General features: G+C 34.4%; 1 protein-coding gene across 4 annotated transcripts in view; it reads left to right on the forward strand.

Moving 5' to 3' along the window:
* Nucleotides 1-27,836, forward strand: part of AKT3 (AKT serine/threonine kinase 3) — a 356,898-nt gene that overhangs the window by 132,462 nt on the left and 196,600 nt on the right. The window contains exon 1 of one of the 4 annotated variants that reach the window (XM_030812591.1): nucleotides 20,869-20,886. The exons of the other annotated variants lie outside the window; for them this stretch is intronic. The gene's annotated coding sequence lies outside the window, so the exon portion shown is untranslated. Of the gene's footprint in view, nucleotides 1-20,868; nucleotides 20,887-27,836 lie in introns of those variants that run through there. 4 annotated transcript variants of the gene reach the window in all.

A 27,836-nucleotide genomic window follows, 5' to 3' on the forward strand; every position in this document is an offset into this window, starting at 1 on the left:
AGGCTGGAGTGCCCTGGTGCATTATGGCTCACTGTACCCTCCACTTCGTGCTCGAGTGATCTTCCACCTCAGACTCCCAAGTAGCTGGAACTGCCGGCAGCTTCCACTATTCTTGACTAATTTTTTTTTTGTGTTTTTTGTAGAGACAGGATCTCTACCCAAGTCTCAAACTCATGTCATGTCCTCAAGCCCTCCCACCTTGGCCTCCCAAAGTGCTGACGTTACAGGCATGAATCACAGTGCTTGGCCTCAGTGGAAACACTTTATTCTTGATTGTGCCATTTTCCATAGGGGTTGGTGGCTGGATTGTACTTTCTAGTTGTGAAAGTAATGGTGAGGTAAGGTAATGGCTTCGAGTCTAGGGATCAGATCCTTGAATCAGTAGTAATATAAGTGAGAAGTATTAATATGACATAGTGAATTATCTATAATTTCTAGAGAACATTTAACTTGCATTCTTAGATCTGGAGATGGTGGGCCGGTTGATTCAGACTACATTGGCTTCAAAGTGATAAATTCTATATTCGCCTCTACTAGAACATATAGAAAAGAAAATAGCTTTGAAAGTATGGCTCTTTCTTTCTTTTTCTGAATAGTGACAGGCATCTATGAATAGTGATGAATTCAGGAAAACTCCTAGGCTAGACGTTATCTTGACAGTTGGTGGACAGATGCTCCTGATTTGAGTGTGAGACTGAGGTATTCAGAAAGCACTTCAAAACACTCTCCTATGCCAGCTAACATTATTTTCATTATATTGTGATTGAGTTTTTAGTTGCTTTGTAATAATCCCTCAGATAAAGGGCCTGGTGTGAGCTGGGAAAAATATTTATGGTTTATTTTGAGCATAACAACATGTAGTCATTTTTATGTTGTTTTTCAGACCTTACTATTACTTATAAACGAATGTATTAAAACACATATTAACAACTTCATCTTGAACATTTTAAATGAAAATAATAAAGGTTAACGTTTAAATGAAAACTGGCCTTGATAATTTTGAAAATGGGTGCCCAGACTTACTGCATTTCTTGAGAAAGATTAATTGCTTCCTAGGCAAGGTTCTTATGGTGATAGTTGTTTTTACATTGCTCATGTCTAATATAATATTTGAGGTGTAATTTGCCATGGTATTTCTTTTTCTGAGTTAGTTGATGTTTTATTGAAGACACGAATCATTACGTGATTCTCTCCATTTAGGAAAAAAATTTCCATCTTTTTCAGTGGGGATTGGGCAGGTCATTCTCATCCGGGGTTCTCTAGTTTAGAATTTGTTCTTCTTAGTCTGAAGGAAGTTGTTGACTTTCTATGTGTATTATAAGGGCCTTCTTTAACTTCATGCTTTGTTCTGGGGGTGTGATGATCACTAGAAATGGTGAAGTTGCATGATGGGGGAAATGCCTTTTATAAAACAAATTTTGGCAATTATGTTGTTTTCCCCTTAGCATTTTATTCATATGCATGTACTCAGAAGCATGCACAGAATATTTAGACATGTTAAAATTTAGATGGAGCTGCTTTAATGGAACTTTATATTTTAAAGTAAATTTAGGTTGTTGCTATTTTAATGTATATCTTTTTCTCTGAAGTTTTATAGTATAATGTTTCTTTTTTATGATAACCAGTTCAAATGTAAGCATAATATAATAAAACCTTAAGTTCGCAGTCTAGTCCTTGCAACACGAATATAGCAGATGTGTCAAAATATATGAATTGTTCTTAATGTTAAACTTTTGTTCGTGAGAATAACGTAACACCTGCTGTGACCTACTAAGCTGTGTAAATTTTAATGACTGCAAAACTAAAATGTATTCATAACCAAATGTGTTTGGAAATTATTTGGAATGTCTTATGCTTGGCTCCTTTAGAGATTTTATTATATAATATGTAGAAATTTAAATCTGCTATTAAAGTTGAAAATTATTATAACGTTTATGTTACTTAAACGTTATCTAGAAAATTATAATACCTAGGTTACTTTTATCTTTTCTTAAAAAAGTTATCTGTAGGGTAATCTCACCTCTGATGTGCCTTGCCTGGAAGCAACAGAAGTGTTATCTAGTACTACACAAATTTGTTTCCTTTTAGCAGTGGCATTCTTTAATTCTACAAATATTTTGATACCTTCTAAAAGTAGGTAGGATTACATTGGCATAGTAAATTTCCCAGGGTTATTAACTCCTTTTTCTCTCTATTATGTAAAAAATAGTAAGAAAATAGAAGAATTATAAGGGTACTACTAGTTTATATTTGGTAGTATAGTAGTGGGAAGGGAATTATCCCTTTCCTCCCCATCATAAGGGTTATGGCCAACACTCCTATAACAAAATATAGATTCATAAGAGAAAAGCATAACAAATCTATTTAATTATAGTTTTACATGACACAGGAACCTTCAGAGTGAAGACCCCAAACATATAGGACAACTATCCATTTTTCAGTGTTTAGGTTCAGTGAAAAATGGACAGCTATATAGAAATAGGACTGGACAAAAAGGTTATGATCTAATATTAATAGACTGCATGTAAAAACTCGCCAAGACCTGTCTGTTCAGATTTTTCTTGGCCTCTCTCTTGTAATGTTTCTTCCTCCCAGGTATGGGACAGGACTCCTCTGATGAGGGTCTTACGACCTATATTATTGGGACAAGGGTAGGTCAGAGAATTTCTAGACAGAATTTCTGTCTAGGCCAGTTCCTAGACAGAAAGGTGAGGGCAAGGTTAGAGTAGTAATTGTAGTTTTTATGGCTGGCTTTGGAGAAGAGAGTTCTAGTCTTTATTATCTGCTTTGGTGAGGAGGAATTCTGGTGTCTGTACTTGCTTTGGGGGAGAATGAGGGGCAAGAGACAGGAGGGCAGGAGAAGATAAGAGAGATGTGGGTTCTGAGGCTGCTTCTGATGCCTTCCAGTGTCCTTTAGTGCAAAGTACTTTGCGTGCCGAAGTGCCATATTTTGGAGTATTGTTTTCTGAGCTCCAGCATTAACCCTATTTGCCAATGGAATATGGTGTGGCAAGTACTTTAAAAGAATGGTTTACATGCTTATTTTCCCAAGAGTATATACCGTGAGCTTTTTGGAATAGTTGGACCATCTGGGAATACGTAAAATATGAAAGGAAAAGGACAAGAGATTATTGCATTTTGATTGGCTCCAAATTGCATTAACCCTTAATATTTATCTACTTATAATTTTAAGATACTAATATTTGAGGAGATCTCTTTATTTGATTTACTGGTTTAAGATAATATTGTGATATTAACAAGTCTCTTTTTTTCTCCTCACATCTTTTAGACCAGAGCAGACAGGCCAAGTCAGGCTGAGATCCTATTTACTATAAAAATCATAGAACTCTATGTAGTATTGATAAAACACATGAAGATTATATTATACTTGGCTTTTAATTATATTTTGACATTTGCTCATGTTTGATTTAGAACTTTTTTATTTTTTATTTTTTTTTTACTATTTTGGTCTCATCAAAAAGATTTTAAGATCCTTTTTATTTTGGCAAAATATATGTAACATAAAATTTACCATTTTAACCATTTTTATTTTTATTTTATTTTTAATTTTTTTTGAGTTTGAGTTTTGTTCTTGTTGCCCAGGCTGGCATGCAATGGCATGGTCTTGGCTCACTGCACCCTCACCTCTTGGGTTCAAGTGATTCTCCTGCCTCAGCCTCCTGAGTAGCTGGGATTACAGGCATGTGCCACCATGCCCGGGCAATTTTGTATTTTTAGTAGAGACGGGGTCAGGCTGGTCTCCACCTCCTGATCTCAGGTGTTCTGCCCACCACGGCCTCCCGAAGTGCTGGGATTACAGGTGTGAGCCACCGTGCCCGGCCACCATTTTTAGATATACGTTGCTTTTATTTCTTACGTCTCTTTCTTAACACCAAGGTTATTAAGTAAGTATGTAAGAACATACAAGAGATGTTCAGTGTAGCAGAGATTGGCCAAATCCGTTTGTGCATAATACCCCTACTCTGCCCTAGCACCAATCTAGACTGTTTTTTGCAGCTGTCTTGGAGTTAGGTGTGGCCATACGATTGAGTTCTGGCCACTCACATGTGAGCAGAATTAATGCATGCCTCCTCTAGGCTTGGGTCATAAACATCTGTGTTCTGTGTTCTTTCTCTCTTCCCTTCTGATGGCAGTCATAAAACCAAGGAGATGGAGGAGCCTCCAAAAGGGAGGAGTCCAGGTCCTTCAGTCACTGCCATTGACAGGAAGCATTGTTTGACCTTACATGAGCCAGAAACAAAACTTTCATTGTAGTAAAGCACTAAGTTGTCATGATTTACCTCTCTCCGCAGCCAGCATTACCTTCACTGATACACTCAACAGTGATTTGAGTATGTAATTTAGTTTACTCAAAATATACTCATTTCTTAGCAATTGGAATTGGTAGTCAGGAAAACTAAAGTTGAACTGAGGAGTGAGAAATTGGGGTGTGACTCCAGTTGGAGGAAGACTCGGTGTGGAACTCGATGAGATGAATAAAAGAACAATTTGGAATGTTATGTTAGGGAACTGATACAAAAAACTTAAAGTTAGCAGAGAGTTATAGTATGAATAAATTAGAGTAATTTTGGGAGTTGTAGGAGTAGGGGAGCATTATGAAATAAGAAAAGTCTCTGAGAGTTGGGATAGGATTTAAACACTATCGGTTTTTTTAAAAAGGAATTTTGCCACATTCCACATGCAGCTTGCAAATGTTTTTGCAATGACTATCTTGACATACGTGATACTCAGAAATAAGGTGTAACGTTTAAATGAATAGAACTGCATACCTATATATCTTGTTTGCTGGGAGTTAGATTCATTACTTGAATAATTTCCCTAATGAGTCATTCCCTTAGGGGAATTATCCCTAAGGGAATTATCCCCTTAGGGAATGACTTGTCCCATGAACATAATTGGATTATGGCTTGTTTTGTGCATATATGAAATCCAGTTTGTTGGACTTCTACAACACCTAAATATAGGTGAAATTTACCTTGTTTTTTGGACATGCAAAATATTGGATAGAATATTTAAAAAGAAAAAATCCATCAATTCATTTTGCTAACATTTACTCTTCATAATTGAAGCTGAGGCTGGGCGTGGTGGCTCATGCCTGTAATCCTAGCACTTTGGGAGGCCGAGGTGGGCAGATCACGAGGTCAGGAGATCGAGACCATCCTGGCTAACATGGTGAAACCCCGTCTCTACTAAAAAAAATTCCAAAAAAAACCAAATTATCCGGGCGTGGTGGTGAGGGCCTGTAATCCCAGCTGTAAGGGTAGCAGCCTCGGGAGGCTGAGGCAGGAGAATCACTTGAATCCTGGAGGCAGAGATTGCAGTGAGCCAAGATCATGCCACTGCACTGCTGCCTGGGTGACAGAGCGAGACTCTGTCTGAAAAACAAAACAAAACAAAACAGTAGATAGGTAAAATGTTTGTGGCTTTAGATAGCTTTTATTTTTAAAAAAGCTTTAAAGTGAAGATTTAATAATTATAAATTAAAAATGCACTACATGACTCACTTGCTGTTTACAGTTTTCATCTCGTATGTAAATAACAATACAGAGAATGCATACAATCATTGACTTGTGGACACCCATGTCCCCAGTTGTGTGTATGTTGGAAATGGTTATAAGACATGGGGATTTTCTTACCTCCTGTTTGTAATTGCTTCAGCTACAGATCAGATTCCCTTCTAAACAAGCGGTAAGAGACCACCTCAACTGAGCCTTGGGTGGTGTTTTAGAAGCAATTGCTACCTGTAATTGAAGAGGAAAGGTCCTCTGTTTTCTTAAGCATAGCATCCAATGTAAAATGAATGTAGCTCTCTTCTTTGACCTTACTCTTGTTCGCATACTTTAATAGGTGTAATCATAGAAATGTTGCATATTCAGCATAACTGGATTCTAACTTATAATTTATTTTAAAAATAAAAGTACTATTAAAAGGGATTTGAGATTCCAGGATTTCTTACAAGTACGATGTAGAATGTATGTTTTATGATCTAAATTAGCTGGACTTGAAGTCAAAAGAACTAGTTCAATAACATGTGTCTTAACTTGAAATCTTGGTTTCCTAATCTATAAAATCACCAATATACTAGAATCTTGGTGTTGAAAGTAACCTGTGGGGCAATTTGATACCACCTTTAACTCAGAACTCAAATTTCTTTTATAACACCTTTGATATGTGGCCGTCCAATGATAGGGTGCTCAATGTCTCATTCTTTAATCAGGTGCTTATAGCTTTGAAACTCTTGAGCATAGAATACTGATGGTAATATTAATATCTGACTTGTCTCTCTCATATGAAGTAAGAATGAAGCAAATATTAAAGTAGCAAGTAGTATTTAGATATACAGTGCTTTTTAAACTAATGACATGTGGGAACTAGTTACCATTTATATTAATAATTTTTTAAAATGATAAACTAAATTTTAAATCTCTGACAATGACCATTGGAACCCAGCCTGTTGATCAGGTGAAGTCTGCCAGGGCTTCCAATATTTTTGATACTACCTAGTCCTTGAAAATTAAAAATCTTGACCCACAATTTAAAAGCCACTGGGTATGACTCTTGGGAAGACATTTCAATTACCTAGTATACAATAATAGTAACTAAAAGACTTTAATACAAATTGAAATTATATGGAAATTACTTAAACATTTCTAAAGTAACACTAAGCCACGTTCTTTAATGTATTATGTGTCATGGGTAGCATTGCCTGTAAGAGGTAGCAGCAAGCTGAGTTTATGAAGGAACAAAACTTCTGAGTGAGCTAAGGAGCTGGTGGGTAGAGTGTGGAAGATGGAGCAGACAGACTGAGATCCACCCAGGCCTGGGAGGGGAATGGGAGAGAGACCAGAGACAGAAGCCAGACTTGACACAATCCCTGAAGAAGATAAAGTGATTTAATCACCTTCCAGATCTTACTTGCAAAAGGGCTACCTATATTCTTTGGATGAAGTGTTAGTATTATTAGAATGACCCATTTTTACTTGTATTAGCTTCAGTGGATCTTTGTTCCTTGTAACTGAAAGAGCTCTAATAGAGCACTAAGGTTAAAGACAAGTATCAGGGGTAAATATTTGGCTGAGGCCTACTTCTGAATACGATTCTAGACGTGACCTCTCCTCTTTTCATTCTTTTTTCCACATCATCATTATAAAATATGAAGTAATCATCTTTAATTTCTTGTCTTTCTGAATTTAAAATTCTATGTTATGTATTCTCATTGCTTGATTTGTGTTTATTATAGAAAAGAAGAGTTTGTTTTAAACTATGCATTACTTGAATTTCTGCTGAGGAAGTCCATATCCATATGTTAGGTTTTTTGCATCCCAAAGTCTTGGATTAGGTTTTGCCACCATTGTTAGTGTATCAATAGACCACTGCATTATTTTCTTAGTGGTATGTCAGTCTTTGACTTAATATTTGCAAGTATTTAATAATACCCCATACATTATAAATTAAATTGTATTTGATACCTGCTAGACCTTATGAGAAATTATTCACATTTAATAAGAAAACAGCAACTTGTTACTTTTGTGGCAGATAGGAGCTCTTAAAAGATGCAACGTAGGTAAATAAAAATGAGAATGTTTACCAGACCCACTAGGATCATTTGGTTCTGTAATTCTTATTTATGAACATTTTCTTACAGCTTTGTTCTAATTTAATTATCCCTGTTCCCCTTTAGGTAAAGGATATCAGAATTGTGATTATATGAAGAAGGATTCTTCTTATAAATCATGTATTCTTGGCAAATATTTCTTATTAGAAGCTTTTAAAACAGTCTTAATTTTTCCTTACAGACAGATTTTTCTGCAGTGTTGTCATTGATATAATCAAAATGGTTTCAGGTAGTTCAGAAATTGTTGACAGATTTAACTAAGAAGAACTTTTGATCAAATGCTGTAACAACACCTTTCCTGGACAAAGCCATCATTATTCTGTTAAATTTTCAGATCTTATATTCACATCCCATTTACCCTAAGTATTATCACTAAATGGAGTATTCAGCTTACAGACATATCCTCAACTTGATTTTCCTAAGTGGAAGCAATTTTTTTTTCTCCACTAAGAATGGCTTTTTATTCATATGTGATAAAAAGATAAGTCATTTGGTAATACCTTTGAACCTGTTTTCAAAATAATGAAAATTTTCTCTTCTAAAAATACTTTTTTTCTTTCCTTCATTTATTTAATAAGAAGAGTTATTATGTAATGTTTTTCTGCAAATTTTTAGAAAAAGAATGATCTCCCCCCACTTTGTAGAGAATGATCCCATTTTTTTGTTTAACACCAGATAGTATCGTGACATTGTTAACACAGTAGGATTCACCCAGTTTGAAAGTATACAGAATCAGACTTCGTTGTTGGTCACATATTTCTCAATCGAAACATCTGTCTATGTCAAAACCAAAGTCAGCCCAGTATAATGAACTTTTAAGACCCATGTTAATATTTAAAAATACTTAGTAAACTGTAAAGCAGTATACAAAAGTGAATATTTTTATCCAAGATGTAAATTGGTCATATGGCCCAATATCAGTAGCATAAAGGGAAGCCACTATACTAGTAGTGGGTGACAAAGTTTATTTCTGTTAAGCCAAAATGGAGATTTATTATAGAAAATTATTAGTGGTACTTTTTGGATGAAGCCATTCCTTCTTAATGTAATTATTCCCAATTTCCTGGATGGAGTCACAGTCTTTCTTCTAAAGACAGATTACTTCAAGCTTTAGTAGGGACTCTTAGTTCTGTCTTGAACTAATAATACCTTAAAATATTCTGCTTTTTCATGCCCCCAAAATATTGATCAGAAGGATACTTGTGGTCACATGGAAGCTGTAGTAATTCAGACCAGTGATTTTACTCCACTTGAAATTTAAAGGATTCATATGAGTTCTAGTTGAGTATGTCAGTTTTAGAACATAGTTTATATTGAGTAAACACAATATTTTACCTAAAAGGGGCACACAGATGTCATTACAGTGAATTTACTTCTGATTAAACTAATCTTGTTCCCTATATATTTTGATATATATTGTGCCATGATAACCAATGTACTACTAGTGTTATTAAAGTCTTTCTTCAAATAGTAGACAGATTTTTATAGAATTTTGAAGTAGACAAAATAAGTCAATTTATGTTTAGATTTAAAAAAAAATGTGAAAGCTTTTCTGTATTCTCCTCCCCGTGCCAGACAGGTGCTTGGCACATAGTACTTAATAACTATTTAATAAATGACAGAATTTCTTTTCCTAAAATTTTAAGGACACATGCAAGGAAATTCTCTTGCATCTAGGTTTACTGATATACATGAGGAGGAGTTACATCTGCTTCAGTGAAATACAGAATTAAACCAGGTGATCTTTCTGAATAATTATTCTTATGGTGACATATCAGAAATCTTATCAAGAGCTATTTCTTATCAACAGTTTATTCTGTTGGAATTTTCAAAATATACTGTACCTTAACTTAGAAACACTCCAGTGAACCTGTATTCATTAGTTTTTTGTTGAGTTAAAGAAAAAATATTTTTACAAAGTGGACACATTGTTTAATTTTGTTTTGCATTTTACTAGATTACAGTGCAAGGCCAATAAATTAAACCTAGGCAGTTCTGTTGCTAATTACACGCAACTTCTCTTGAGTATCAGATATTCAAATCCATTTTATGAATATGGTAGAGAGAATAACAACTGTAAAACAAAGCAGTGTGCATGTAAGTGACTGTTAGCGTGCATTTCAGAAAGGATAAATGCTCACCATATGGTACAATTACTGTGTCCAAGTTTTCAAATTAGCTTCTCTCATCCTCCTTATTACTGTCTTTAAAAAGAGAGGAAAAAACCCAACATGATTTATCTACTCTTCAGCAGAACTCTTGACGCAAAACAGCAGCCCAGTTCTGTCCAGTTTTTTTTTCCCTTAGCATAATAGAGGCTGTCGGACTTTTTTATACTAATTACTGTGTGAGCCTCAGATGAACCCCCTTCAATTCACAGGGCTTTGTTAAGGGAGGAGCTGTCAATGTGTCTGCCCGTTTGCAGCTGTGCTGTGGCTTTAGCTTGCTTAACATTATGCTGCTTTTTAGACTTGACAGAAGGGATTTTTTTTTTTTTTTTTTTTTTTTTTTTTTTTTTTTTTTTTTTTTTTTTTATTAAGGCAAAGCAGCCTTGTAGCGAAATGGTTTAAGCAGCTGCATTGTAGGGAAGCACAAAGAAGTTATTATTGTGTCTGTTTAGGGGGGTAGGATGGAGGGGGAGATATTCGGCTGCTGTTGATGCCGATTGTTGACTTGCCATCTGCCAGATAGGGAGAAGAAAAAAATGACAGCTCCAGCAGGGTGTTCAAGAGGTTGTTTGGAGAGACGCATAAACATGTGCAGATGTCGAACTGAATAATGGCTAGAACTTGAGACGGTTTATGATGCTGCTGATGTTTGTGCATATACAGAATGAATGTATGTGTGGATTTGGTTAACCAAGGGTACATACTAATTATCATTGTTTTCCTGCATCCCCCCTCCCTTATTTCGTTAATTAGTTTAGGGGTTTAATACTTCCTCTTCTCTCCCTTATTCATGTCTAGTTTTAGAAAGCAACTTCTTTAAATGGCAAAACAAACTTTCTCATTTCTCCGTGTTGATGGTAGATAACCTGTTTGGCTAATGTTAGGTGTGTACTGCTAACTGACAAGAGGAGCTTTTGATTAAGGAATCAGTCAGGTGATTTGGTATGATCTTAATGCATACATGAACCTTTTAACACTAGTCAGCACATAAACTATTTTAAACTGAATCGATTTGTTTTATAGCCTACCACTAGGGGTGAGGTAGAGAGTACCCAGTTTATTTTGTAAGTAATTCCATAATACTTTGAACTTAAATGTCCTTAGTTGTGAAACAAAGTTATATAGTAACCTGGCCTTTTTGATCAGTACATACTCTTTTTCTCATGGATTCTATAAATGACAAGCGTGCATTTTTATCAAGCATTAATGAGTTGGTTGTATATTTCCTTCTGATACATTCTTGTCATTAGGTGTTAGAGATTTGATATATCTGGAATGTTTTCAAATGCTATGATAACATTTATATTTAGATGGAAGTGAGTATGTTTACTTAAATGTCTGGTTTATTACTTTCACCTTAAATAATTGAGAAGAAACAGTGACCTTAGGTAAAATTTTTCCATATTACTTATTTTCTAGAACACCAAAAATTTTTGTAACATTTCAAAACCAATCAATATGAATGGAGTAACTAGAAAACAAAAAAGAGAAGCTCTGACTTTTCTCCTTTTTTCTTTTTTCCGCCCAATGTGTACTTACATTTCAAAAAAAAAAAAATGTGTGGAGAATTAAAAAGTGCTTATTTTGACCTTTGGAACTCATGCCTTCCTAAAACATTTAAGGTTTTGTTGCATAATTATCAAGCAGAAATTGCCTAAAGCATGGTTGAAAGGCCAACATACTGACAGAGCTTTGTGTCCAGAGTAATGTCTTTCTGAAAGGATTAAAGGAAGGTTATCTGTTATTTTCTGCTTTTCATAAAGAAATAGAGGTCGGGTCTATCTAGAAAAACTTTCTCTCTCACTGTCAGTTTTTACTCAAGTGACTCTAATCCGTGTTTGCTGAAAAGGCATAGAAAATCATCAGCCACCCTGACTTCCTTTGTCTCATGCATTTATTTCTTTTATATAGGTGGCCATGAATATATCCGTATTTGTGTGTAGGGTTATGTCCATGTATTTATAGTTTCATAGTCAATCCTAATATCCCTACCAAGTTTGGAGGCAAGCAGTATGCCATTTTTTAAGTAGAAGGTGTTTGTTATTAAAGTGAGAGAGTATGGTTTGTCAGTGGTCAGGATATTAATGAGTGACTGGGAAAAGCAAGCTTATACCAACTTCTATACACAAGCAAACTTGCAGGTCTGTGCTTTATTAATCATATGTTACTTCTAATTCTTTCAGAGCCATTTGCTAAATCTTAGTAGTACAGGCAAGTATACATATTAAGGTGATTGAAATATTAAAGGCAGAATGTCTTTGAAGTTACAAAGACCAAATTTAAATATCACTTAACTTAGATGAGTGAATTTACTCATAGTCACTTAAACTATTTAAATGTGAATTTCTTCATCTTTTGAAAGAAGGAAACAATACTTGCTATTCAAGGATCTTGTGAAGACAAAATGAGATAATATATTTAGAATGTCTTGAATGAATTCAGTAGTAGCTGTTAGTATTTTTATTAGGTGTTATGTGCAAGTCTAGAGCTCTGTAGCTATTACAATTGGAGTATTTATATAATGTTCTGACTATTGTAGAATAAGAATACCAAGCTGTAGAGGCTGTTTGAGAGAATGGTCACAGAAGGTTGTTTCTTGGAACCTTATGTTTATTTAGGGATTTGTGATTGTTTTATAAATATGGAGGGAAATAAATTATTTAAAAAAATAGAAAACAGTTGGATTAAAGTATTTTGGATGTATGGTATTAGTGGTTATTTAGTGATGATGATTTCAAATTTTGTTCTTTTGTTTGTTTTTGAGACGGAGTCTCACTCCATCACCCAGGCTGGAGTGCAGTGGCATGGTCTGAGCTCCCTACAACCTCCACCTCCTGGCTTCAAGGGGTTCAAGCGATTCTCCTGCCTCAGCCTCCCGAGTAGCTGGGACTACAGGCACGTGCCACCACACCTGGCTAATTTTTGTATTTTTAGTAGAGACGGGGTTTCACTTTGTTGGCCAGGCTTGTCTGTAACTCCTGACCTTGTGAACCATCCGCCTTGGCCTCCCAAAGTGCTGGGATTACAGGCGTGAGCCACTGTGCCTGGCCAGCTGATTTCACATTTTATTCTACAAAATTATTTTTCTACTTAAAAAAGTAAGCTCAACTTATTTTGGAGCTGAACTTTGCTACGGCCAATACTTAAGCTGTATTTGGGTTATTATCTTTAAAATGAGACTTTGGAACACATAGCTAAAAATAATATTTCTTCTCCTCATGGAGGTTTAAAGCATTATTTGATTGTCACAACTCTTTATTTTGCAGATGAAGAAACTAATCAAGCTCACATAGGGATGGAAGTGCTGAGATAAGCAGAAGTGTTTTCTTAGAGAAGTAAAGAGGATATGGCTTTGGTTGACATGAGGAAGTCAGTAAACTCAAGAGTATGATTAATTCCCATGCAGATGTAGGTGGTGGTTCTTTACATTTTTCTTTTCAAATTGTTTTCATCCGGCATTCCACGCTCGTAAATATTACTCAATAATTTTGGATGATGAGTCAAGGGATGTTGTACCTGGGAGAGCCACCTAATTTAGTATTTAAGAGTCGTTCATAGGACAGGGTATAGTGACTAAGAACTTCTGTTTTGGTTTAAAAGAATAAATTGGTTACACTAGAAAAATAACCCTCACTTTTGAATGGAGTGCTAGTAGCTTCATATAAGGATATTTTAATGTTTAATGGCACATGGTGATGGATGCCAGTATTTCTAGACAGATAATTAAGTGTTACAGTCTAAATTTATAAACAAATAATTTTTGTTGTTTTTTATAAAAAACTTACAGTACCAAAGAAGTGGAAATATCCATAGCCTATGAATTATATTGCAAATGAGGATGAAACTGTGAGGACATTTTCACAAATAAATGAAACCGTACTTGGTATATTTTCAGGATAATTCAGAAAACTTCAGAAACTTCTAGCTTTAATGTATATTTGAGTTGCGCCTCATCAAAATACTGCATGAATAGTAATTTTTAAAAATATTGGCCAGTATGTTGAAAACAGAGTATTTCACTGTCTGACATATTCTTTAAGGCATCTTGCTAAATGTTTTGGCTTACATTTTTTAATGTGTTTTAGTTCAAAAAAATCTGATTAAAGATGTGGGTAAACGTGGTAGCACTTTTTAGAACAGAAGATGATTAAGATACAAAGGCAGGAAAAGCATAAATCGTGAAGTTTGTCTGTTTCTTTGGCCAAGCAAGTCACTTATTTGCTTGAGACTGGAACACAGCATCCAAAGTTCATAATTTTATACTTCTAAGCAAGAACGCATAGAACAGCAGTTGTTGTTTCCTGGCATCTTTTTCAAGAGATAATTAAACGTAAGTATATATATTTATTATAGAAAAGAATTTTATAAAATTACCTTCTTTCCCTTCCCTGAATTTGTAGTATGTTCAACTGTTAAGCTAGTTCCTTTTACCTTTTGTTTTAGTAAAGAAGGATTTTAAATATAATTTAATTTTTTTTATTTTAAAATATCCATGATATTATATACTTTAAAAGGAATAAAACTGTTTAGTAGTTCAAATTTAAAAAATCTTAATTTACTCAAAGTTATGCTAAAAGCATAGTTCTTGAGTGGAGAAGTACTATACTTTGAATTATAGAAGCAAGGACTTTTTTGAAAAAGTAAATACAAAACCTAAATAAAACACATCTTTACTAAATGGCAATCAGTGTCATCCATGTGAGATCTTGCTGTGTGAAAGTAAATATGCTGTTTACCTGCTTGTAATAATTTGTATCTTCCTTCAATAGGAGCTCTTTTTTTTTTTCTTTTAATGCCAGGTTTTTGTTTTTTTTTTTCTATGTGGGAGAAGTGGTGGGACCTGGAAAGTTGGATAGTTACTAATTAACTTCTATATAAAACTCTGACATAAAGATTAGCACTTTTTATATTCTTAAATTAAAGGTCTATCATGCCACTGGATTATATAGGGTTAGTTACTCAGTGTTTTGTATATCAAAAAAAAAAACTTTGATAAGTGAATGCTAGAAAAGTTTTCCTTCTGTGAAACAGCAAAAGGAATAAAACACCCAGTGTACGTTGATTGACTTAGATTCTAGAATGGATGATCCTTATGCTACGTAAAGATTCTTAGTGTAAGAATCAGTTATGAAAACTCAGTGGGTGCTTCAACTCCACATTGCCAATTTGTCATTTGCATTATATTTCATTAATAAATGAGTGATTTGTAACAAACGAGTGTATTGGTATTGGCTGCTTTTAAGAAGACACTTTGGAACTGAATTGTTATCCTCCTCAAATTACTTTGTCTTTACTGAAAGATTGTATATTTTGATGTCCTGCAGTTTTTAAAAATAAATTATTCTACAGAGAGCAAAATAGGAACTTGAGTATTTATACGATGTAAAGTTCTTATATACTTTTTTATTTTATTGTATTTTGGATGACTTCAATGATACTGATGATTCCATGCATTTTCCTTCCTGATGCCTTGGTTTTAAAAAAATCTTTCCTTTCAAAGTCACTGGAAACATTTGAAAACAGCATTGTTATGCTTATTGAGGTACAGATAATGATGAGGAAAGAAATATGTATGTATAATGAGCAAATATGCCCATTTCATTAAAAAAAGAATTTTTATTAGAATGTTAGGTAAAGATTGTTTTCTGAAATTTCTATGTGTTAGGTAATACTGCCCTCAGAGGGCCAAGGTAAGTAAATTCATTTTTAACATTGAGAAGCAGCTTTTCTATTATCTGTAAGTTTTCTTTGGGGAGTACTCAAAATTATTTATTTGAGTAGTTGAATAGTGTTTGATTTGTAGTTGCATTTCTTTGATTTGTTTTCTTCTTTTAAAATGTTAGATATATCTGTGCCTTTCAATTCGATGATATCATTTAAACATATTCAGTCCTATTCTAAGAAAATGTTAACATGACTGGCCATAAATTGTCAAATTAGATGGGTTTATAGAGAATATAAGAAAATTACCTGGAAAAGTTAAGATGATTTTACTTGGCGGGTATGTTTTACTTTTTGTGTCTTTGATAGCAGATATTCTGGTATTCAAAATTATTCGAAGCCACACTTTTGAATATAGAGCAGTATTCATTAAAATGGAAGTATAGATTCCCTTCAGTTTTAAAAACTTAAGCATAATCACGTCTTTCAAATATAATATGAATCAAGAGTAATTTACTTTGCTGTATATGCAATGGCTATATATAAATATACTAGAAGTTGAAATATACTGTTACTCCTGTGCACTTATAAAAGCATACATTTTTAAAATAGAGGTAAAGACCTAATATTGATGTGTGGCTTAACACTTATTTGAATTCAGAGTATTGGGGATTAAATGATGATTAATTTTTGTAATAAGGAAGAGTGGGGAAGGCCTGATGTCAAAATAATAAGGTTTTCAGCATCATGCTGTATATCCATGTAACAAACCTGCACATGTACCTTCTGAATCTAAAATTTAAAAAAACCAAAGTAATGAGGTGTGTCCTTTTTTCTTTTTGTATGGAGTAACTTTCATATAATTTGAAAGAAACATTGAAATGTTTAGTAGTAAATTCAGTGGAAGGCTTTTGATTTTTTTTGCCCTATAGTTACTTGTTATTGAATTAAGAAAGATGATTTCTGTGACAGTTGGTATTGTCACTTTTTCAGTAGAGATTTCAATGAGTTAAACATAAGCGACACTCAGTTCATTATTCTTAGTAATAATGAGGGATGAAGACAAGACATAAGCAAAGTGAATAACAAAAATATAAATTTTATCCACAAAAAATCAATACCTCCTTTGCTCAGCTAATCTGCAATAGTGATAATCTAGACAAATTAAATAAATTCCATTTTATTTTAAACACTCTAGTTACTTTTGTGTAGTCTAACATATTGTACATATTAGGTACTCACTAAATCTCCTTTGATTGGTTTCCTTAGCCTTACTGAGATGTTTTATTCAGTTAACAAATGCTTACATAATGCTTGCTGTGAGCTAGATGTTGTTCTACATGCTTTACAAACTTTAATTTATTTCTCCATTATTATTGTCCCCATTTTCCAGAAGAGGAAGCTGAGACCCAGAGAGATTAAACAGCATGCACTGTCTCTCACACAGCTAGTTCGTGACAGAACTGGCACTTGAACCCAGGCAGTCCAGCTTGAGAGTGTGCCCTCCCAACCACTGTTTGAATCTTAACTCTGTCCTTTGCTAGCTTGTCCCAATGTCTCAGAGCCTCAGCATGGCTCTCTGTGAAAAGTGAGAATACTGCAGCACCAGTCTCAGTGTTTCTGTGAAGAGGGCTCTGTAAGTGAAGCCTGAGCACAGTGCCAGGCTGAGGACATTCATGTTTCCTTTTCTTCCTTGCTCTTACCAGTTCTTCCTTGCTCTTACCAGTTCTTCCTTTCAGTACTTAACATGCTGTGGTACAAGTCTCAATCAGTACATTGTCTAAGGAAAACAAAGGAGGGAAGAGAGGAGTTATGAAGGGCATGGATTCATCCTCAGAATAGTGGAGCTCTCGGTTTGATGCAGTGCCATTTTAGGGTCCATACTACTAGACTTTTATTAGAGGAAAAACTCATTGGTAAGAGTCTAAGATAAAGTCCTATTAGTTTTTATTCTGTAGAGCATTGATGCTAGTATAGGAGTGGGATGGGTGGGTTGAACCACCTGAGAGTTTTTTCAGATGGCACAGGCCACCTCCTGATGAGCAAGCACTACAGCCTGCCTTCTCTGCAAATTCCCAATTACTGCTGTAGTGAGGCACCATTATTGTTATTGGTCATATCCATCAGGCGTGTTCTAACAGAAAAGTGGATTGAACCATACAAGCTTGTGTTATAGAGAGACTTCTCTGTTTGAGAGAGCTTTTCTGACAGGAGTATAGTCTTTATTTCAAATGATGGTAGGTTTATTTAGTCATTGAATTAATGGTTATTGCCCACCTCTGTGGTAGTTTCTTGCGTTATGGACTCACTGCTTCCATATTTGGTATTCATTAAGGTTATTTACTGCAGTGTATATACCATGTATGATATTATATTTAGATAGTATAAGGTGGTAAAATGGGAAATATTTACAATAAGGAAGTTTTAAGGTTTCTGATGAAATTATCTTTTAAAATTGGTCTATATTTATAACAGTTTAAAATTCTATGACTATACTTTTTGAAAATGGTGCAAGAATGACTTTGTGTTAAATCCGGTGTGTGGAACTGGAAACTTTGCTCTGATGCAGAAAACAGATTTTTAAAAAGAAAGCTCTGCTTTCACAGCCTACAAGGGCGCAAATGTAAGCAAAATAATAACTTAGCTCACATTTAACCCAGCAGGAGGCTACGTACAGATTGAGTAATTCTCCACAACATATCTACTGCTATGTAAACTAAAGTCACGGTTTATTCTTCATTAAGTTGCCAGGATGCTTTCTGTTAGCTAGTCCGTGTGGATGCTTTGTTCTCTGTGTCTCCACCCAATGCCCCCGTGCCTTCCTTACTCACCTTGCTTTTCTCTTAGAGTAAAACTGGGTACTATAACTCTATTAAGATGTTATTGTGTTTAAGAGAATAATCTAAAAGCATCGCTTTGGTTAAAAATGTAATGTTTCCTAAAAACAAGTGGAATAAGGATTTGATTAATCAATTTACCGAATATCATGAAACAAATACCAGAATACTTAAGGGTAGATGGTAATTATTCAGTTTTCTGGAAAACAAAAGAAAATTGTAAAGCAGATAAAAGTACTAACAAACCAGCCATACTGAGATCTTAGAGAAATTGGCATTCTAACATTTTGTGGTTGGTATTCAATGCATAGGTATTTTTCTCATCATCTCATCAGCTTCAAAGCAAAACATGGACCCCAGCTTTCTTTAGGAAGCTAATATGAAAACTATACTTCATAATATTGCTTCTCGGACTTTTGGCTAAGATCAAGTGAAAACTATACTTAATGTAAAAATGACAAGTTCATGCATTATGCATTAGAAGGAGAGTTTCTTGACTATAATATACTTTTCAAAATAATCATGAAGGAACATATGTGGCAAAGCAGAGGAATGTGGGTACATCTGGAAAGCCTTTAAGCCATCTCGGAAGCACAACACAAAATCATGAAAATTGTAAACACCTTCCATGTGGCCAGCTGCAGTGGCAACACTGACCAGTCCAAGAGCAGAGAAACATCTCAATGACCCAGATTCACCTGGGTGAAATAACCATAAAGAGAAATTCAGGTGTTTAAAAATCCAACCTTATTAATCAGTATTATGCAGAAATCAGTGAGAAAGACAAGAATGGGCAATATCTTAAAACCTGAAACGTAAAGATGTGTTATTTAATATTCTAGATGAAAGCATCATAAACATATTGCCATGCTTTTGCTTGTGTTATCGTGAGGCTTCAAGGAGGAATGGGTGCAATGCCTCATCTTGGAATCAACATAGCAGCAAATCGAAGAATCTTACGCTGATATTCTTCCCAATCCCTTCCCCACAGTTATACGTCAAACCAACAGATATCATCGACTACCTTTTTCTGAATCCATATGAGATGCTATTTAGAAATGCCAAGGAATTGGGGCTATTGCCATCCCCAGTATGACATTCGGGATCACTAAGAATGGTTAAAGAAATGGGAGAAATTTTCACTTAAAATTTTAATTAGTCAATTCATCTCCTTTTCTTCTCCACCTCTCACAGCTGCCTACTAGACTTAAAGGTCCACGAGGGCTGGGACTATGCTTGTATCATTTATTAAAGCTCCGCGAGGGCTGGGACTATGCTTGTATCATTTATTGCTGCCTTCTTAGTACTTGTACATATTTTGACACTCACCGAGTATTTTTGATTGAATAACTATTAGCCCATTTTTCTTAAATCTAAGTAAAGATGTTTAAAGTGGCTTTTTTGATCTAGGTGCTCTTGAGCAGCAGCACCTTAAAATGAGTGAGCTGGGCAGGAGTTCATAATGCTTAGACATTGCTCAATTTTCACAGACTATCAACACACATCCAAAGCTGGTTGATGACAAGTGGTCAAAGACATTGCATAGACATCAGAATAGAATTTAACACTTTTAAGTTGCCTGAGGGCAAGGAAAGAACATGTTTCAAGACTCAATAAAAGATAAATGATAACCTAAAAATTCAGGTTTTTAGGAGTTGGAAAATCTAATCAATATATATTTAATTTCATAAGTACCTATAATATGCAAAATCACTTTAAAAAGTTTCAAATTGTCCCTGTGCAGTTGAAAACTTAACGCTAGTTTATTGCAATGTAGATAATATAAACAAAATTCTTCAGGTTTTTTTTTTGTTTGTTTGTTTGTTTTTTGAGACAGAGTCTTGCTGTGTTGCTGAGATTGGAGTGCAGTGGTGCAATCTTGGCTCACTGCAACCTCCCGCTTCCCGGGTTCAAGCAATTCTCCTGCCTCAGCCTCCCGAGTATCTGGGATTATAAGCGCCTGCCACCATGCCCGGCTAATTTTTATATTTTTAGTAGAGACGGTCTTGCCATGTTGGCCAGGCTGGTCTCTGACACCTGGCCTCAAGTGATCCACCTGCCTCAGCCTCCCAAAGTGCCAGGATTGCAGGAGTGAGCAACCACGCCTGGCCCAGGATTATTTTTAAGACATCAATAAAATAGGGTTGTGATAAGCTAAGTGAGAAGCACATTTCTTTGACTCCCTAAGAGACATGAATAGGCTTCCACTTAGAACTAATTGTACTACTCTGTATAAAACTGTAATCAGTAATTTTAAAGACTGCAAATGTCTTATTATATTTATCGTCATGCATTTCTTCAGTAACTATAATTGATTACTGATATTTAAGATGTATCACATAATTATGGACTATATTTATTTATGAAATCCATTGGTAGAAAAGATTTTGCCATATTCTTTTAGGTAGTTCATATGTGAAAATTTGGTGTCAACAGGCAGCTAAATATTTACTACATTGTGAATTATGAAATTAAATAGATTTTATGCTGAAATTAACATATTATCTGTTTTTGTCTTAGGTAAAAATTGGCTCATGAAGACTTTTATTTAAGGAGTATTGCCAAAGATAGTTTCTTAAAGCATGTACGTTTATTTTTACTGAAAACTGCCTTTTTTTGGTTTAAAGCTGTTCTTTGAAAATTCATAAAATGTTTATATTTTTACGGTACTGTACATTTGTGTGTATCATTTATAAAACTTCAGAAGAATCTGACTTTTGCTCTTTTCTTTGGAAGACTGGTTTACCCCTCTGATATCCAAAAGAAGTAAAAGTATTAGTCAAATTAATACTGTGTTTAGATGTTGGATAACCTCTTCATTTCTTTACGTAAGATACATGTTTTATATACCTGACACTAGCCAAAGAGACTTAAAAAAATTAATTGTTGCCTCATTTATGTAAATACTTCAGAATAAGTGCAATACCGATTAGTAGAAAATTTAATCTGTGGTTTGTAGTTGGATTATAAATTATATTATCATAAGTGGTATTAGTATCACTTGATAACAACCAAATCAAATACTTGAAATATGCCAGTTAATGTTCTAAGGGCTTTTTACATTATGTCCTTACAAAAACCCTTTCGGTGGATAAAAACTATGATTTCTGTTTTTCAGATGAGGACCCTGAGATGTAAAGAGGTTAGGTTCATGCATCTAATAAATGATGTGATTAGGATTCAAACCCAAGCTGTGTGACTCCATAGTCGTTGCTCTTAACCATTACATTGTTCTACCTAGAGCATTTTAATGGTGAGGTTGAGTGGGAAAGAAACTGAAGGCTAATTTGAGAAGTTTGTTGACCTCATATTGATCACAACAATTTGTTACACAACATAGCATTTGTTTAAATTAAAATTTCTTTTGTTCTGAAAATGTGACCACATGCTTTTCACATTGACAGTATGGCCAGCGTCTTTTTTTTTTTTTTTTTTTTGGAATAAATTCTATGGCTCTCTCCCTCTGTAAATAATAAAGATTGTGAAAGAGGTTATTTTTTCATTAACATATGCATTAAGTATAGATGTAATCTATACATTCTTTTGCTCAGAGATGTATAAGGACAAATAATCATACATGGTAAAAACTTTGTGACTTTGCTTGTGATTAAACATGAAAATTAAATATTTAAAATACAGCATTTTGAGGAAAGCTAAGCTTATACTTGTTTTAGCTTTATGATAAAACAGTAACATCTATTCCTGACATACATGTGAGGATGCTCCCACCGTCTTCCTTATGCAGTGATTAGCTTTGAAGCCTATGTTACAACAAGTATGAGTGAGCATTGGTATCTTAAAAAGCTAGCACCTGTATTGGAAAATTAGAATTTTTGTTTGTTATGCAACTCTTGATAATTAGGGTCTTTTAGGTAAGAAGCATATTTTTAAAATGGTGATTGTGTTGTTTCTAATTGAATTCTAAATGAACTAAATGAATTTCAAATGAATTTTATGGGATTTGTGAAAAACAGTGCTATGGTTTTATAGATTTCTTTTCAATTGGATTGTATCTATATTTGTTTAATTACATCTCAGTGAATCTACCTGATTGTGTTTTTAGCATAGTCGATGACAGTTGAAGGTAGAGCTGAGTATTTCTGCAGTATTCTCAACCAGTACCCAGCTCACCTCACATCTTTCTACCTTTCATGAAGTTAAAATTAGAACTAGGTTCTGGAACACAATGTAGCCTTAAAAAGGTATCAAATATTCATCAACATGATCTATTTGTGAGGTCACAAGGCTGAATTATTTCTGAAGATCTTTTCCATTTGCATGTCTGAACAAATCTAGATATTCCTTAGTTATTCTAGATGAAAGACTATTTGCACATTTTAATCAATCACTGTTTAGTTCAGAGACATACTCTTCTAGCTTCTGCTTTGGCACTTACGACTTCAGCTTTTACGCTTATGACTTAAGCTTTTAAAAAATAAAAATGTGATTCTCAGTAGAGTGTTGATGAATAATGAAATAAAATATTTATATATGGACTAATTTAGGTTGAAGATTATTAAGTAAAAATACAGTTTGTTGTTATCAGGTGAAAGTTGGTGAGCTCCCGTTTGAAAGTATATAATCCGCGATAAAGATGATTTATTTGAATATCCTATCCAGATCTTCTAGGTGGAAAGTGAGCATGAGTCTAAACTCATACCAGGTCCCATCTCAGTCTTGTTATTAAAGACTAAGCCTGGCTGGGCGTGGTGGCTCACGCCTGTAATCCCACCACTTTGGGATGCCACGGCAGGTGGATCATGAAGTCAAGGGATCGAGACCATCCTGGCCAACATGGTGAAACCCCGTCTCTACTAAAAATACAAGAAGTGGGTGGGTGTGGTTATGCACACCTGTAATCCCAGTTACTCGGGAGGCTGAGGCAGGAGAATCGCTTGAACCTGGGAAGCAGAGGTTGCAGTGAGCCAAGATTGCACCACTGCACTCCAGCCTGGCGACAGAGCAAGACTGTGTCTCAAAAAAAAAAAAAAAATAGACTAAGCCTGAGGTCCAAAATAATGCAGTGTTTTTACTCAGCTGTGGAAATTCAGGATGTTTTCTATGGCCAAAATTTACTCAAAACCATTGAGATCGTTTGTTTTAACTACAGGGAATAAGTTATTAAGTGAAGTAAGAAAGGTGGCAAAGGTCCAGAATCTGAAGTTATTAGGACTAAGTAAAACCATGAATTCTAGCAAACAGTTTCTTCCACCCTCATAATTCACAAATAGGATTCTCTACCATTTACAGTAGTGATGTGGATTTTCCTCTTTGCATTCAGAAGGTACTAACTGAATCTGTACATGTCGTTATGCCAAGAACTCGATGAGTAAGTAGTAGTTTTTGGCTCTGTTAGCAAGCCATTGGTCATAGTGTTTAGGAGCTGTATTTCCTAGGACTGCTGTCACAAATTAATAAAAAGTGGGTGACATAAAACAACAGAAATTTATTCTGCCACAATTCTGGAGGCCAGAAGTTAGAAATCAAGGTATTAGCAGGTTCACACTCCCTGAGAAGGCTCCAGGGGAGAACCTGCTTGTTGTCTCTTCTTGCTTCTGGTGGCTCTAGGTGCTCCTTGGCTTTTGGCTCATAGTTCCAATCTTTGCTTCTGTGGCCACGTTCCCCCTTCCTTTTCTCTGTGTGTTCAGTTTACTCTTAAAAGGACATTTGTAATTGGATTTAGGGCTTACCCAGATAATTCTCCAGGGGAAGTCCCTCTTCCCAGAATCCTTAATTGTTAATCACATGTGTTGCCATATAAGGTAATACTGATTCTTTTTTACCATAAGGTAATATTCACAGGTTCCTGGGATTAGGGTGTATACATCATTCGAGGGTCCACCATTCACCTCACTACCAGAAGCCAGTATACCAGAATCCTTGTTGGGAAATGTATTTGTTTTGGTATTGATAACAGCATACTTCAACATAGATACAGCTTCCAGCCAAAGAGTGTGAGAAAGAAGTGAAAGCACCCATAAAGATATATATATATATATATGTAAATATATATTATATATATATATATATATATATATATAGTGGAAGAGGTTGGGTTGAAAGTCTTAACCAGTTGTGACTGCAGTGCTTGCTGAAGGTTTATCTTGACAATACATTTACTATTTGGATGTATATTGGTGGGTGTCCATTGAACAATCTCTTTGGGATACTTCGCTCATCATAAATGCTTCTTTTTTGACAAGACTTTCCATTATAACCAGGCTGTGTTTTAAATTAGTTGAAACCTATGGGCCATAAACATAAAAGTACGATGCAATTTGGGTTTGATGCATCATGTGTAAACTTAGATGCAAATTCTGTGTTTAAAATAAAAGATTGACTTTTAGCAGTCCGTCTTAAAAGGATTGGTGGCAGGGAGGGTACTTCGTTCTGGGTTGTTAGCCTCATAAAAACTAGGACTTTCTGTCCGTATTTTAGAACAACCTGACAACACGTGCCTTATCTGAACTCGTACTGCCTCAACTTCTGAGATAGAGACGAAAGTGTTCAGTTCCTTTTTGAACAGCTAGGCACCTGAAATCTGGTATAATACTGGAATTAAGCTCTATTAAGTTGTCTTTTTTTTTTTTTTTTGGTTGGTCCAGCCTCTGTAACAAATTAATAATGAATGCATTCTAAGCATCGTCTCAGAAAGTTCATTCGTATTATAGATGAAAAATGACAAGAAAATAGATTCAGGAGTCTTTTTTGGAAGTTTGAGATCTACTTCTGGCTTAGTATGACAGTATAATTGTTGATTAACCAAATCAGTTTAAAATTATTTAAAAAGTTTGTGAGAAACACTTTTTTTAAGCAAGAAGGGATATTTTTACTTTAAAATTTTTCTTCTATGTGAGTGAGTATGTCACTATCTTGGTATACTGTATTATGTTTAAAGGATGCATAATACATTTATTTTTAAATAGCTTTTTGGCAACCAGAAGTCCTGCTATAGATCACAGAAAATACTTTAAAAATTTAAAAATCTGCTTAATAAAAAAGATACAAGATTTATATAATGATGTTTTTGTCTTTTTCATCTGAGGATGTACATAGAGGGAAATTATGCTTAGAATTGAAAATTTGATTTCTTTTAATTTTACATTTCTTGAATAAGTGTATTCAGTACTATTTTAAAATAAGAAGAAATGGTGTTATTCCGTGTTTTCTTTTATATTTTTCAAATGGATTTGATTCATTTTATCTTTGGTATAATTATTAAACTATTGTCACTTACCTTGACAGAGTTACAGCATATTGTACCAGTATAAATCTCTTACTGCTGTACAACAACATTTGAAGTCTAAATATGACATTAATTGGAGAATTAATACCTAATGATTTTGAATTTTATATAGGAATAAATGAAATGGAAAAATAAAATAAGAGCAATTAAGGAATTATTTTTCAACATGGGAATTGTGTATTAGGCATCTAGTTTTATAAATTGGCTTATTAAGTCATGTGCTTATTAATATTAGGGCCGTATTTTTTCAGTAAAATAAAGTGAAGAGGAGCATCACTTTTTTTTCTTTTTTCTTTAAATTTCTTTTTTGCCCTTACATACTTATGTGGAAGATACTGATCTACATATCCTCTGTTTATTCATTTGTTTAATAAATCATGATTGAGCATTAAGTGGTGGGCACCAGCTTGGGCACATAGAGTATTATCACTGCAAGGAAAACAACTGACAGTATGTGCTGTCACTGATGGAAATTGAGCTTTTAAGCAAAGATGAAATTTGGGAAAACAGATCTCTCGTCATGAGCTTGTCAGCTTTCCAATATTTACTTTTTTCATGAGACTGATATTGATAACAAATGTGATTGTATAATGAAATGTGTCAACATTACGAAGATCAGCATAGCACGATAAGCCAGGGTTTTCTATGTGACCAATGCATAATGTTATAAAATTATATACAGTGTTAAAGATCGGTTCAAAGTCTGATACAGATCAATGGATTTTCACATAAATAGTACAGAAAGTTCATTGATAAAGTTTCAAGTTCTACGTTGCAACTAATCTTTTAGAAACTATCCCTTGTTGAATTCTGGTGTAGTATCAAAGAATGATATCCATAACTATCTGAATATTTTTCCCTTTTTCAGCTTCATACCTGTTTGTCAGACTTTTTCCCCCTAAATTTAAACCAAAACAACATACTGCATCAGGGTGTTGAAGGCAGGAACAGCTAAGAAAATTCAGCTGTCTTCTATTAAGCCAGACATTAAATAGATTTGTAAAAATGGAAAGCAGTGCTGGTCTTTGCGTTTTTCTTTCTTTTTTGTTTTTTTAGAAAATAGTTATTTTTTATAAAAATATATTATTTGATATATGTAATAAATTTATTTTCAAATGAAGTAAAAAATTTATAAAATCTATTTTCAATTTCGAATACAGTAAACATAGATAAAAATCTACATAATTTGTTGGTGCTTTAAGTAATATTTAAGCGTATAAAGAGGTTCTAAGAAGTTTAAGAATTGCTGATTCAGAGGAATGATTCCACATCTGAAATACATGTTGGGGTGAGATTGCCTTTTATAGTAAAAGATTTGGATTACATTTTATGGTAAGAGACTAGACTTTACAGTAAGCAGTAAGGAGTCACAGGATATTTTGAGCAGAAAAGTGATAAAGTGGTACACACAAGATTAATCTGGAGGTGATAGATACATTAGGATGGGAAGTGGGGAATGAGTGGAATGGGGAAAAACAGTATTAACAGAAGAGTAGATATAACGTATTAAGGGTTCAATTGATTGGGCTCAATCAGAGAGACTTGTGATGGCAGTATTGACCTAACTGTGATAAGGAGGGGAACCGTCAGATGTTGGGTTTGAATTTGGGTCACGAGAAGAAGCTGATTTGTAGGGAAAATTGAACTGTTTTCAATTTTTTTTGTAATTCTTTGCCTAAGCATTTGAGATTTAATCAGCAGGTAGAAATAACCAGTAGAGAACTGAATCAATACCAGATAGCCTTCTAGCTCTTGTAGCATCATGGAGCACCTCTGTTGCTTAAAATTAGAAGTTGTCCTTTAGTAGGTAAGCAAATTGTAATGCGGTTGCTAAAAATGTGTATTTTGGTGGCTAGGGTGGTACCTTATGTTAAGTTCTAATAAAGTATACATTTATTGACTATTATGTACTTGACACTGTACCATATATTAATAATTACTATGTTTGTGTATGTGTGAGTTTTGCATATCGTTTAAAGCCCTGTTAACCCATGTTCTTTCGTTTTCTTAAGTACAGCACTGCAAAAAGGTTTTCTATGAAGAACAATAAAATGTTGCTTAAACAAGTTATAGTCAAGATTTATTAACGAAAATAGACTTTTTTCTTTCTTTTTTGAAAAAAAAAATAAAGACACAATTAGTGGAAGAGAAACATCTATTTCTTGCCCCTCTTATGATAAATGTTTTCAATGGAAATTCATTGATACTGTGTGGATGATTTACCAAGGCTTTTTAAAACAGCTGAAAATATGCTCTAACAACCATCTGATAAAATGAAAAACTGAACA

This window comes from Nomascus leucogenys, chromosome 5 (genome assembly GCF_006542625.1).
Source record: "Nomascus leucogenys isolate Asia chromosome 5, Asia_NLE_v1, whole genome shotgun sequence".
NCBI classification, from domain to species: Eukaryota; Metazoa; Chordata; class Mammalia; order Primates; family Hylobatidae; genus Nomascus; species Nomascus leucogenys.